General features: G+C 39.5%; 1 protein-coding gene across 4 annotated transcripts in view; it reads right to left on the bottom strand.

Annotated features, from left to right (window-relative positions):
- STXBP5 (syntaxin binding protein 5) overlaps positions 1 to 14065 on the bottom strand; it is a 338787-nt gene that overhangs the window by 115853 nt on the left and 208869 nt on the right. The gene's annotated exons all lie outside the window — the stretch shown is intronic.

The raw sequence follows: 14065 nt of genomic DNA, 5'->3' as shown, positions 1-14065 counted from the left end.
GATTAATTAAAAAGGGCCTAATAATATAACGGGCACATTTACCACTTTGCCATTTTTGTAGCATTAAAAGAAAAAAGAAGTCACAAGCCAGCACCCTTGTCGCTTTCCTGAAATGGAGCATGGCAATCGGCCACACCAGATTTAGGATTATTTACGCCAGATCAGGATGGAAGCTGCCACCCATAAATTTCCCTCAGCATATTTACAACTGTATACATGAAGTATGTGTATGTCAAGATCTGCCAGCGAGACAACATCATAACATTAGAACTTTCTCCATTAAATGTATACGTCATGAAACAGCTATTCTGGTCTTAAGTCTTACGCACACAACCAAAAACACAGGCTTACAGTAGATTCACACTCACACGTGTCATGTTCTTTATTGTCCGGGGACCAGAACGATGGAAAGCCTGACTGCTACAACAGCGGCTACACACGGAGACTGGTGGACCACCCCGACTAGAACGGAGTCCACATCTCAGAAAATGAAATCAGTGAACCCAGTCTTCTAATATAACAACCACAGAAATGTATCCATGCTGCACCTCGTCAAGGGCAAAAAACATGGCAGGTTTCATCATTTGCTATATTTCATGGATGACAAGTTGTATTTTTCCACCCCTGCTTAGAGTTACACGTAAATTGCTGTATGATCTGAAGGCAGCGAACACATCTCAGGGCTTATTCTAAAGTGCTGTAAGAACACCGTAATGGCATCTGTAAAAACGTGTAATGGCAGCCATTAATGGGTAAATATCTGCACAAGACACATGCAATAACCACATAAGCATCACCATAAACTTGAACAGAAAAGGCTATGACATAGCTTTATGCATTTACATTTACGTGAGACACCCGCGCATACTGCCGCTCTTTAAGAATTTGGTTTGCGGTCTCATTATCTACAGTAGTTTTGCGTTTTTTTTTATTTTATTTTTATGAAATCTACAGCATATGGTTTAGGAGTGCACTAACTTTTCAGATTGTGCAATAATTTGTTAATTTCTTACAATTTCCAGTGAAAACCAGATTTCTGGTCTTTCCAGTTATGATATGTGTAAGCAGACATATGGCACATTGAGAGATTTCATTGTTTTGGTGTGGTGCAAGTAACTTTCTTCTTGTGTAACGCTTTTTCTATGTCTAGACAAAATGTGAAATAGCACAACTAGAACAATAAATAGTAAATAATGGATTCTAAAAGAAAGTGTCCATCTGAAAGTTAAGGCGCTGCATCATGGGGGCAGCTAGAGGACTGGACTGACACTGCTGCTGGGGAACAGTGGAATTATCTTTTTCTTTACATATTCTCCCAAGTAATTGAAATGACCAAAAGATATAGAGTCAGGGAGACTGCAACCTGTCATATCAGCAGTAGGTAGTGACAGCACATTGTGTGGTATAGTCCATGTTGTGTTGCCTGAGAAATAAAAGCCATATAGTAGAAATATATACACACACACATTTATACATACACATATTGATATATCTGTCTAAACTGAGTTTTTTGTTTTTGTTTTTTTTCTACAGGCAGTCATGTTCCTTAATATTGTGATGGTAAAAAATTTAAAAAGTGAACGTTTTAAAGGGGTTGGCCACTTTCAGACCAATATTGAGAAACAAATATTAATGTTTGTACAATAGAAAGATATACAATTTTCCAATATACTTTCTGTACCAATTCCTCACAGTTTTCTAGATCTCTGCTTGCTGTCATTCATTCTGTTACTTCTAGAGGATAAAACTCTGGCCATGGTCATGTGATTTATGGTCCATGGTCATGTGATGAGCGCACAGGTGCACAGCTGATTACCAGGCAGATGTCTGATTACTGTGCTGTGACTATAACGAGCGGCACCTGTGTGCTCATCACATGACCATGGACCGGAAATCACATGACCATGGTCAGAGTTTCATCCACTAGAGATAAACAGAATGAATGACAACAAGCCAAGATCTAGAAAACTGCGATGAATCGATACAGAAAGTATATTGGAAAATTGTACAATTTTTATTATATAAACCACTAGCTGGTACCCGCGACTTCGTCTGCGGTGATTGTAGAAGTGGGTATATACAGGCGTGGGTAAGGTTTTCGTACTGTGTATAAGGTATGGGATATGAAATGTAAGTATGTTTGTATCTTGTTTTTGCTTTAATTCAGAGAATACGTGAGACTTTTGTGTTGAAGTTATTTTGTATTTGAGCTGCTATATATACGGTTTTGTGAGAAACTTTACATAGTGACTTTGGGACAGAAGTATTTGAAGTTAACCCTTTCCCGCCGATGGCAGTTTTTGATTTTCGTTTTTGACTCCCCTCCTTCTAAACCCCATAACTTTTTTATTTCTCTGCTCCCAAAGCCATATGAGGTCTTAATTTTTGCGGGGCAAATTTTTCTTCATGATGCCACCATTAATTATTCTATATAATGTACTGGGAAGCAGGGAAAAAATTCAGAATGGGGTGGATTTGAATAAAAAATGCATTTCTGCGACTTTCTTACGGGCTTTGGTTTTACAGCGTTCACTGTGCAACCAAAATGACATGTCCCCCGTATTCTGTGTTTCGTTACGATGCCGGGGATAGTAAATTTATATGGTTTTATTTACATTTTGACCCTTTATAAAAATCCAAAACTGTATTAAAAATTTTTTTTTTGAAAAGTCGCCATATTCCGACGGTCGTAACTTTTTTATACTTGTGTGTACGGGGATGTATAGGGCGTCTTTTTTTGCGGGACTGGGTGTACTTTGTAATTCTACCATTTTCGCAAAATGTTATTGCTTTGATCACTTTTTTTTCAAATTTTTATCAATCAAAACTGTGAAAAAACGGTGGTTTGGCACTTTTGACCATTTTTCCCGCTACTGCGTTTACCGAACAGGAAAAATATTTGTATAGCTTTGTGGAGCGGGCAATTTCGGACGCGGGGATACCTAACATGTATGTGTTTCAGAGTTTTTAACTACTTTTATATGTGTTCTAGGGAAAGGGGGGTGATTTGAATTTTTAATCTTTTTTATTTGTTTTTATATTTTTTTTTAGTTTTTTTAAAACTTTTTTTTTTTGCATTTATTAGACCGCCTAGGGGTATTGACATGGGTGGGAGGTGTCGCGGATTGTCAGAGCGGTGGGGGTCGGCAAACATGGCTGCTCCGGAGCTTTAAAGAGCGCCTCCTGGAGTATCGTTAAGGTGAGGGGCAAAGTGGTAAAGTATATGTATATGTAATTGTGTGGGGTTAGGGGTGAGGCTGTAGAGGGCAATATGAATTTTGTGGCTTGCTATGGTCCAAAGTGTGTGAGATTGCAGAGATGGTGGTGTGAGTTTGGGTTTTGTGGGGGTCCTGGCACAAACGTATGTGCGCTATTGCGACGAAAAGTAGCCTATTGCGCAATCGGGTGTAGTGACTATGTTTGTGGAAAATTTCAGCCAAATCGGTGGAGCGGTTTTTGCGTGATTGAGGAACAAACATCCGAACATCCAAACAACACACAAACTCACATTTATAATATTAATAGGATAACATTTGTCTCTCAATATTGGTCTGATAGTGGACAACCCCTTTAACCACATCACTACTGGGCCAATTTGTGGTCCAGGACCAGACACATTTTAGGTTTATTTTGTACTAGCTGGTACCCGCGACTTCGTCTGCGGTGATTGTAGAAGTGGGTATATACAGGCGCGGGTAAGGTTTTCGTACTGTGTATAAGGGATGGGATATGAAATGTAACTGTGTATCTTGTTTTTGCTGTAATTCTGAGAGCACATGAGACTTTTGTGATGAATGTAATTTGTATTTCAGCTGCTATACGGTGTTGGTATAAACTGTACATAGTGTCTTTGGGACAGAGGGATTTCAGGTTAATATACTTCCATATACGACATTGTATGATTTGTTATTTTCCGCCAGTACATGTAAGTTTTGGGCACAGGATACTCTCGAGCAGCCACATAAAGTCTGGCCCTGTGCATGACAGTTTAGTAACTCCATGCGCCTTTTAGTAATAGCAATTAACCCCATCATGTCCCTCACATTAACCCCTGTGTAAGAGTTACTGATATGTGAAAGACTTGGAGGTAATAATTAAGTATCTTCATTATTGAGGTGTTTTATTATTACCTCCATATGTCTCACATATTAGTAACCTTTATATGGGGCACACAGGGGGACATGATGGGGTTTATTCCTAATATATGAGGGACATGATGGGGTTTATTCCTAATAATGTGAGGCACACAGGGGTTAATATGAGGGACATGATGGGGTTTATTCCTATTAATATGAGGCACACAGGGGTTAATATGAGGGACATGATGGGGTTTATTCCTATTAATATGAGGCACACAGGGGTTAATATGAGGGACATGATGGGGGTTATTCCTATTAATGTGAGGCACATGGAGTTACTAAGACTAAACTAATAACCCCAAATGCCGGACATTAATGAGAACAGTAATGCTATGTACCTGTGTGTTTTTCAGTTTCACTTTGCTAGCAGCTTCCTCTCCTCCTCGGGGAATGTTAGCAGGATGCAGACCACTATAGCAGGCACAGACCTGAGCGATTAAGCTCCACCCCCTGGGTTTCCTGCACCCCTCTCAAAGGGGAGTGTCCTTATGCTTGAGCTCTAGCAGAGCACTGAAGGGACTGGACTTCATTTAACTCTTGCAGGTCCTGTGCTGCTGGTGTGCCAGTGAAATATGGCAGGAGTGCCACTCTTGGCATGTGTGCCAGGGGTTGCTGACCTCTGCTGTAGAGGGTAATATGAATTTTGTGGTTTGCTATGGTCCAAAGTGTGTGAGATTGCAGAAATAGTGATGTTGGTTTGGGTTTTGTGGGGGTCCTGGGAAAAACGTATGTGCACTATTGTGACAAAAAGTAGCCTATTGCGCAATTGAGTGTAGTGACTATGTTTGTGGAAAATTTCAGCCAAATCGGTCAAGCGGGTTTTGCGTGATTGAGGAACAAACATCCAAACACACAAACCCACAAACATCCAAACTCACAAACTTTCACCTTTATAATATTAATAGGATGTGCAGTTTTGAGGGCTGTAACATTTTTCTCATAAATCTCATTCAACTAATTTCTGCGTCTTTTTCGGGGGCACATAGGGCTTTATTTTTATGTTGTTTTTATTTTCGAATGTGTTTTATTTTATTTTTTTTTTAATAACACAAAGTACCACTGAAAAACTTTATAGAAGAGTTTTTCCTCTCCATTACGGTAATTTTTATTTTGTATGGAGTTATCAGGGGTGGGGCTATAACCTTTAATAACGGAAGTTTATTGGCGTATTATTTTACTTATTTTATGTTAAGTAAAAAGAAGAGCTTCACACAGATGTAAATGCCAAAACAAACACGTGTGTTTATTGGTAGAGCTTTAGCTGGAGCAAACGTTTTCGGTCTGAATAGACCTTCTTCAGGCTCTACATAAAAAGACAATATAACACAAAATGATACAGTGATAAGATCCCAAATGATCATAATAAACACAACACAAAAACAAATCAACAAATTAAATGTATGCTGTTTACAAAGAACCAAAATGTAGTCAGAATGCGTTTGTTATCCGTGAGGAAACCTTGGAAAGATATGAGAACATTGAGTCAAGGTAGATAACATGTCATAAAATAACATACATAACGAATGTTATTAAGATCCACCCTAACTTCACTAATGTAGGATAAAGAGTACAGTTCCAAAGTGAAGCATGACCAGGGGCGGAAAATATGTATCCATAAATAAGAGTTGTAAACAAAAAAGTATCACAATACCTGTAATGTATAATACAAAGACGTAGGTAGCTATGGTCTGGGGGTAACTGGAAGTGAAAGGAGCCAGTAACCTGAAGATAGCATGTGATAATTGATTAGATCTAATTGCAATACCATAGGTATAACAGTCATAAGTATAAGAGGCCATAGTTCCCTATAGACAAGGCTCGTTGCTAGGGGTTCCTTACCTCTGCCGACACCAGTCCGTGGCCCGCTCACTCCGTGAAAAAAATCAGCACAAAGAATATGCAATGTAGTCTGCGCATAGAAAATAGGCTAACCGCCGCAAGCAAGCGCGTCCGTGCTGTGTCTTGCGGGTCTTTAAATAGTCTGCCGGACCAGGTTCGTCCGGAACGCGCATGCGCCCATACACCAGTTCAGGTGTAATATAAGTGCGCATGCGCGAATACGCTTGTTGCGTAAGAATTTCATGCAGAGTGAGGAAGCAGGAAGAGACCTAAACAGCGCATGCGTGCGCTGTGTCCGTACGTGTAGATGATGTAAGTCACAGGTTAAGTGCCGGTATTGAAAGTAAACGAGTTGTGAGAAACAATGAGACTAACAGAAAAGAAGAATAAGACTGACACAGAGACCAGGCTGCAATACAATGAATCAAAGGAAGTTAGAAAGGAGTAACAGGTAAATGTAAGAGAAAAAAGGAAAAATGAAAGCATACTATAAAAAGAAAAAGAAAAGAAAAGATCACCCAAGTGAAAATGAAAGGATGAAAAATAGAAAAAAATAAAAAAGTGAAAAGTAAAAATAAAATGAAAAATAGAAAAAAATGAAAAATATAAAAATAAAAATAATAATAATGATAAAAAATGAAAAATAAAAAAAATAAAAAATAAAAAATACAAGATAAAAAAATGTCTGAAAAAAGTCTATAAAAAACCAACAAGAAATAGAAAATGAAGAAAATTATAAAAAAATTAAAATAAAAAACAAAAGAAAAAACCAAAAAAAATCAAAAATTGCGTTAATAAGGATACCAAGATGGGCGGGCCCGGTGGGGTCAGTCAGATGGTGGCCTAGCGAGTCTGTAAGAAAACATATACAGGTAAGTGAAAAATCATGACATGTTAAGAAAATGAACAATTAGAATAACTGCTAAACAGATAGTGACACCTGGTTCATAAATATGCCTGAATCTCATAATCCCTATTGAGACCACGTGGCTCCATAGTTTGTAATTTGTGTATCCAGAATGCCTCCCTCTTTTTAAGGAGGGAGATTCTGTTACCACCTCTTCGTGGATTCTCCACATGTTCAAGCACTTGAAATCGGAGCTGAGAGACACTATGCCCTGCCTGAATAAAATGGGATGGGATGGGTAAAAGTAAATTACGACAGCGAATATTTGATTTGTGTTGTTTGATGCGGTCTCGCACACGTTGGGTGGTCTCCCCAACGTATGCGAGACCGCACGGACACTTAATAAGGTAAACGACGAAGTTTGAATTGCAAGTGAAGAAATCCCGAATGGGGAAGGTCTGACCTGAATGTGGGTGGTAAATTTTATCGCCCCTCAATATATTAGAGCACTGATGACAGCTAAGGCATGCAAAAGTCCCATGTCGTGGGCTGCTCAAAAAAGTTTGGCGAGATTGTTTGATATCAGATCCTAGGTCAGCTCTTACCAATCTATCACGTAAGTTCTTTGGTCGCTTAAAACAGGCTCGAAATGTGTTTTTGAATTCTGGGATTTCAGGGTATGCTCTAGTCAGCAAGGGCCAGTGTCTTCTCAATATATTATGTATTTTATAGCTGTAAGGGTGGTATGTGTGTACAAATGTGATTCTTTTATCCTCCCGCTCTGGACCTAGTGAAGTTGGTTGAACAGGAGCATCACGTCTAACTTCCCTAAGAGCTGCGTCCAAGATTTTTTTGGGATAACCACGAGTTGAAAATTTATTCCCCATCTCACTATATCTAGTCTCCCTTGCCCCTATTTCTCGAACAATTCTCTTAACCCGAAGGAATTGGGATTTCGGGAGTGAATCTTTTGTGGGTTTAGGATGGCAACTAGAAAAATGTAAAATACTGTTGCGATCAGTCTCTTTGGTATAGATGTCAGATGTCAATGTACCTATTTCGGATTTTGTGATGAGTGTATCTAGAAAACTGATCTTATTAGAATCGTGATGGAGTGTAAATTGTAGCTCGGGCCACACGTTATTGAGGTAATGGACAAATTCCAAAAGACTCGTGACAGTCCCCCTCCAGACGCAAAACACGTCATCAATATATCTCTTCCAGATAATTGCATGTTCAACAAATACAGTGTTGGTGTACACAAATGTTTCCTCAAAGAAAGCCATATAGGCATTGGCATAGGGCGGTGCTACATTAGAGCCCATGGCGGTCCCTCTTCTTTGTGCAAAAAAGGTGTCCTGAAACATAAAATAATTCTCATTGAGAATGATATCTAATAGGTCAATGACCAATTCGATGACTTTCGGATCCACCCTGTTAGATTCCAAAAGGGTGCGGCTCGCCAGTATGCCTTTTTCATGTTGTATCGATGTGTACAAACTTGCCACATCTAATGTCACTAAAATCGCATCTGGTGGGAGGGTGTCCATATTGTGTATCAAGTTAAGGAATGCAGATGTGTCGAGTAGAAAAGAACGTGTATTCTTGACGTATGGTGTCAAAATTTTCTCAACAAATATTGAGAGGGGGGAGAGGACAGAATCACTTGATGCTACTATTGGGCGACCCGGAGGGTCGGTTAAACGTTTATGTATCTTAGGTAGCACATATATAACTGGAGTAATTGGGTTTTGTTTATTCAAAAAGTTGGCAGTATATTTGTCGATAGTATTTAAGGCCAGGTGTTTGGATAGAATTCCATTAATGCGGGAAACAATCCTGGGTAGAGGGTTATGATGTAATGGGGTGTAGACCTCAGCATCAGCTAGCTGTTTCTTAATTTCTGAAGTATATTTGGACTTGTCCATAATGACGATAGCCCCGCCCTTATCGGCTGGTTTTATAATCAGGGAATCGTCATTAGTCAACTGTTGTAATGCTATCTTGTCGTTTTGGGAAAGATTGGATACACACTTCAGTTTATTCCTCTCAACACTATTCCTGAAGTGTTCTAAATCTTTCTGAATCAATGAAATTACTGTTTCTACAGCAGGGGAATTTTTTGGAGGACTGAATGTGCTTTTAACAGATAGACCCAGTTCTTTACATGACACTAGGCTTGGTGTATCCTGTGTGTCAGTAATCCCAGGGGATTTAGAAAAGTGAACTTTAAGTCTAAGTAATCTATATAGCCTATGCATGTCTAGGTCATGTTGAAAAAGGTCAAAACCGTATGTGGGGCAAAAGGACAAGCCCTTTTGTAATAAGTTCATTTGAGCCGGACTCAGAATCTTGGAAGATATATTAACCACCAAAGACTCACTTCCATTATGTGGGGGAGTTGGGGATATTGTCCCTACCTGTGATCTTGTGGCCATTATGGAAGAAGAAGAAGTTGTGATGTTTTGTCTTCCCCTTCGTCTTGTTGTACCTCTGGAGAATTGACCGGTGGTTCTACTTCCGGAAGATTTATTGCTCGTGATGCTTGAGTCTGAGGTATCTGGGGAGGCAAATCTATGGCGATAGTTAGGGCGATTCTCAAGATACCCCTCTTTCCATCTATAGACCCTATCGGTTCTGTAATCCTCCTGATCCCTAAGGAATTTTTTCCTCTTCTGCGCCTGAATCTCTTTACGAAACTGTGATAATGTATTATCAAGCTTCTCTTTCAGGGCAGAAAATTCACCGTTAGGACATGAAGAACGTAACTGGAGCTCAGCCCCTTCTATCTGTTTTTGCAGTGTAACTATGTTTTTCTGTAAATAGGTAATAGTTAAAGTCATTAAATCAAATGAACACTTATTGAGTATTTGCTCAAACTGTAAACAATAATCTTTGTTATCTTTAAACAAAGTCGGTATAACCGTCATTCTGAGGCCCCTAGGGATCCTCAGACTTTTCACATATTCCGCAAGTGTGACACAATGCAGTTGCATACCAATTAATTTTTTGTGATCACGTTCTAAGTCCCTCGTCTTAATTTCGACAGGGGCTGTTTCCAAGAAATCCTTATCAAAGGTAACACCAGCAAGGATATCTGCAGTTTCTTCCTTATTAAAAGAGAAGGTAAGTTGATCCATGGTTCTCAGGAACTCGCTGTAAAGGGTAGTCTTCAATGTTCAAGGGATACAGACTTCGTCCCAGTGTAGAAGCTAGGGTCCCACCCCGTATCAATAAGTAAAAAGAAGAGCTTCACACAGATGTAAATGCCAAAACAAACACGTGTGTTTATTGGTAGAGCTTTAGCTGGAGCAAACGTTTTCGGTCTGAATAGACCTTCTTCAGGCTCTACATAAAAAGACAATATAACACAAAATGATACAGTGATAAGATCCCAAATGATCATAATAAACACAACACAAAAACAAATCAACAAATTAAATGTATGCTGTTTACAAAGAACCAAAATGTAGTCAGAATGCGTTTGTTATCCGTGAGGAAACCTTGGAAAGATATGAGAACATTGAGTCAAGGTAGATAACATGTCATAAAATAACATACATAACGAATGTTATTAAGATCCACCCTAACTTCACTAATGTAGGATAAAGAGTACAGTTCCAAAGTGAAGCATGACCAGGGGCGGAAAATATGTATCCATAAATAAGAGTTGTAAACAAAAAAGTATCACAATACCTGTAATGTATAATACAAAGACGTAGGTAGCTATGGTCTGGGGGTAACTGGAAGTGAAAGGAGCCAGTAACCTGAAGATAGCATGTGATAATTGATTAGATCTAATTGCAATACCATAGGTATAACAGTCATAAGTATAAGAGGCCATAGTTCCCTATAGACAAGGCTCGTTGCTAGGGGTTCCTTACCTCTGCCGACACCAGTCCGTGGCCCGCTCACTCCGTGAAAAAAATCAGCACAAAGAATATGCAATGTAGTCTGCGCATAGAAAATAGGCTAACCGCCGCAAGCAAGCGCGTCCGTGCTGTGTCTTGCGGGTCTTTAAATAGTCTGCCGGACCAGGTTCACTTTGGAACTGTACTCTTTATCCTACATTAGTGAAGTTAGGGTGGATCTTAATAACATTCGTTATGTATGTTATTTTATGACATGTTATCTACCTTGACTCAATGTTCTCATATCTTTCCAAGGTTTCCTCACGGATAACAAACGCATTCTGACTACATTTTGGTTCTTTGTAAACAGCATACATTTAATTTGTTGATTTGTTTTTGTGTTGTGTTTATTATGATCATTTGGGATCTTATCACTGTATCATTTTGTGTTATATTGTCTTTTTATGTAGAGCCTGAAGAAGGTCTATTCAGACCGAAAACGTTTGCTCCAGCTAAAGCTCTACCAATAAACACACGTGTTTGTTTTGGCATTTACATCTGTGTGAAGCTCTTCTTTTTACTTATTGATACGGGGTGGGACCCTAGCTTCTACACTGGGACGAAGTCTGTATCCCTTGAACATTGAAGACTACCCTTTACAGCGAGTTCCTGAGAACCATGGATCAACTTACCTTCTCTTTTAATAAGGAAGAAACTGCAGATATCCTTGCTGGTGTTACCTTTGATAAGGATTTCTTGGAAACAGCCCCTGTCGAAATTAAGACGAGGGACTTAGAACGTGATCACAAAAAATTAATTGGTATGCAACTGCATTGTGTCACACTTGCGGAATATGTGAAAAGTCTGAGGATCCCTAGGGGCCTCAGAATGACGGTTATACCGACTTTGTTTAAAGATAACAAAGATTATTGTTTACAGTTTGAGCAAATACTCAATAAGTGTTCATTTGATTTAATGACTTTAACTATTACCTATTTACAGAAAAACATAGTTACACTGCAAAAACAGATAGAAGGGGCTGAGCTCCAGTTACGTTCTTCATGTCCTAACGGTGAATTTTCTGCCCTGAAAGAGAAGCTTGATAATACATTATCACAGTTTCGTAAAGAGATTCAGGCGCAGAAGAGGAAAAAATTCCTTAGGGATCAGGAGGATTACAGAACCGATAGGGTCTATAGATGGAAAGAGGGGTATCTTGAGAATCGCCCTAACTATCGCCATAGATTTGCCTCCCCAGATACCTCAGACTCAAGCATCACGAGCAATAAATCTTCCGGAAGTAGAACCACCGGTCAATTCTCCAGAGGTACAACAAGACGAAGGGGAAGACAAAACATCACAACTTCTTCTTCTTCCATAATGGCCACAAGATCACAGGTAGGGACAATATCCCCAACTCCCCCACATAATGGAAGTGAGTCTTTGGTGGTTAATATATCTTCCAAGATTCTGAGTCCGGCTCAAATGAACTTATTACAAAAGGGCTTGTCCTTTTGCCCCACATACGGTTTTGACCTTTTTCAACATGACCTAGACATGCATAGGCTATATAGATTACTTAGACTTAAAGTTCACTTTTCTAAATCCCCTGGGATTACTGACACACAGGATACACCAAGCCTAGTGTCATGTAAAGAACTGGGTCTATCTGTTAAAAGCACATTCAGTCCTCCAAAAAATTCCCCTGCTGTAGAAACAGTAATTTCATTGATTCAGAAAGATTTAGAACACTTCAGGAATAGTGTTGAGAGGAATAAACTGAAGTGTGTATCCAATCTTTCCCAAAACGACAAGATAGCATTACAACAGTTGACTAATGACGATTCCCTGATTATAAAACCAGCCGATAAGGGCGGGGCTATCGTCATTATGGACAAGTCCAAATATACTTCAGAAATTAAGAAACAGCTAGCTGATGCTGAGGTCTACACCCCATTACATCATAACCCTCTACCCAGGATTGTTTCCCGCATTAATGGAATTCTATCCAAACACCTGGCCTTAAATACTATCGACAAATATACTGCCAACTTTTTGAATAAACAAAACCCAATTACTCCAGTTATATATGTGCTACCTAAGATACATAAACGTTTAACCGACCCTCCGGGTCGCCCAATAGTAGCATCAAGTGATTCTGTCCTCTCCCCCCTCTCAATATTTGTTGAGAAAATTTTGACACCATACGTCAAGAATACACGTTCTTTTCTACTCGACACATCTGCATTCCTTAACTTGATACACAATATGGACACCCTCCCACCAGATGCGATTTTAGTGACATTAGATGTGGCAAGTTTGTACACATCGATACAACATGAAAAAGGCATACTGGCGAGCCGCACCCTTTTGGAATCTAACAGGGTGGATCCGAAAGTCATCGAATTGGTCATTGACCTATTAGATATCATTCTCAATGAGAATTATTTTATGTTTCAGGACACCTTTTTTGCACAAAGAAGAGGGACCGCCATGGGCTCTAATGTAGCACCGCCCTATGCCAATGCCTATATGGCTTTCTTTGAGGAAACATTTGTGTACACCAACACTGTATTTGTTGAACATGCAATTATCTGGAAGAGATATATTGATGACGTGTTTTGCGTCTGGAGGGGGACTGTCACGAGTCTTTTGGAATTTGTCCATTACCTCAATAACGTGTGGCCCGAGCTACAATTTACACTCCATCACGATTCTAATAAGATCAGTTTTCTAGATACACTCATCACAAAATCCGAAATAGGTACATTGACATCTGACATCTATACCAAAGAGACTGATCGCAACAGTATTTTACATTTTTCTAGTTGCCATCCTAAACCCACAAAAGATTCACTCCCGAAATCCCAATTCCTTCGGGTTAAGAGAATTGTTCGAGAAATAGGGGCAAGGGAGACTAGATATAGTGAGATGGGGAATAAATTTTCAACTCGTGGTTATCCCAAAAAAATCTTGGACGCAGCTCTTAGGGAAGTTAGACGTGATGCTCCTGTTCAACCAACTTCACTAGGTCCAGAGCGGGAGGATAAAAGAATCACATTTGTACACACATACCACCCTTACAGCTATAAAATACATAATATATTGAGAAGACACTGGCCCTTGCTGACTAGAGCATACCCTGAAATCCCAGAATTCAAAAACACATTTCGAGCCTGTTTTAAGCGACCAAAGAACTTACGTGATAGATTGGTAAGAGCTGACCTAGGATCTGATATCAAACAATCTCGCCAAACTTTTTTGAGCAGCCCACGACATGGGACTTTTGCATGCCTTAGCTGTCATCAGTGCTCTAATATATTGAGGGGCGATAAAATTTACCACCCACATTCAGGTCAGACCTTCCCCATTCGGGATTTCTTCACTTG

This window comes from Leptodactylus fuscus, chromosome 3 (genome assembly GCF_031893055.1).
Source record: "Leptodactylus fuscus isolate aLepFus1 chromosome 3, aLepFus1.hap2, whole genome shotgun sequence".
NCBI classification, from domain to species: domain Eukaryota; kingdom Metazoa; phylum Chordata; class Amphibia; order Anura; family Leptodactylidae; genus Leptodactylus; species Leptodactylus fuscus.
This window is presented reverse-complemented; position numbering and strand designations above follow the sequence as displayed.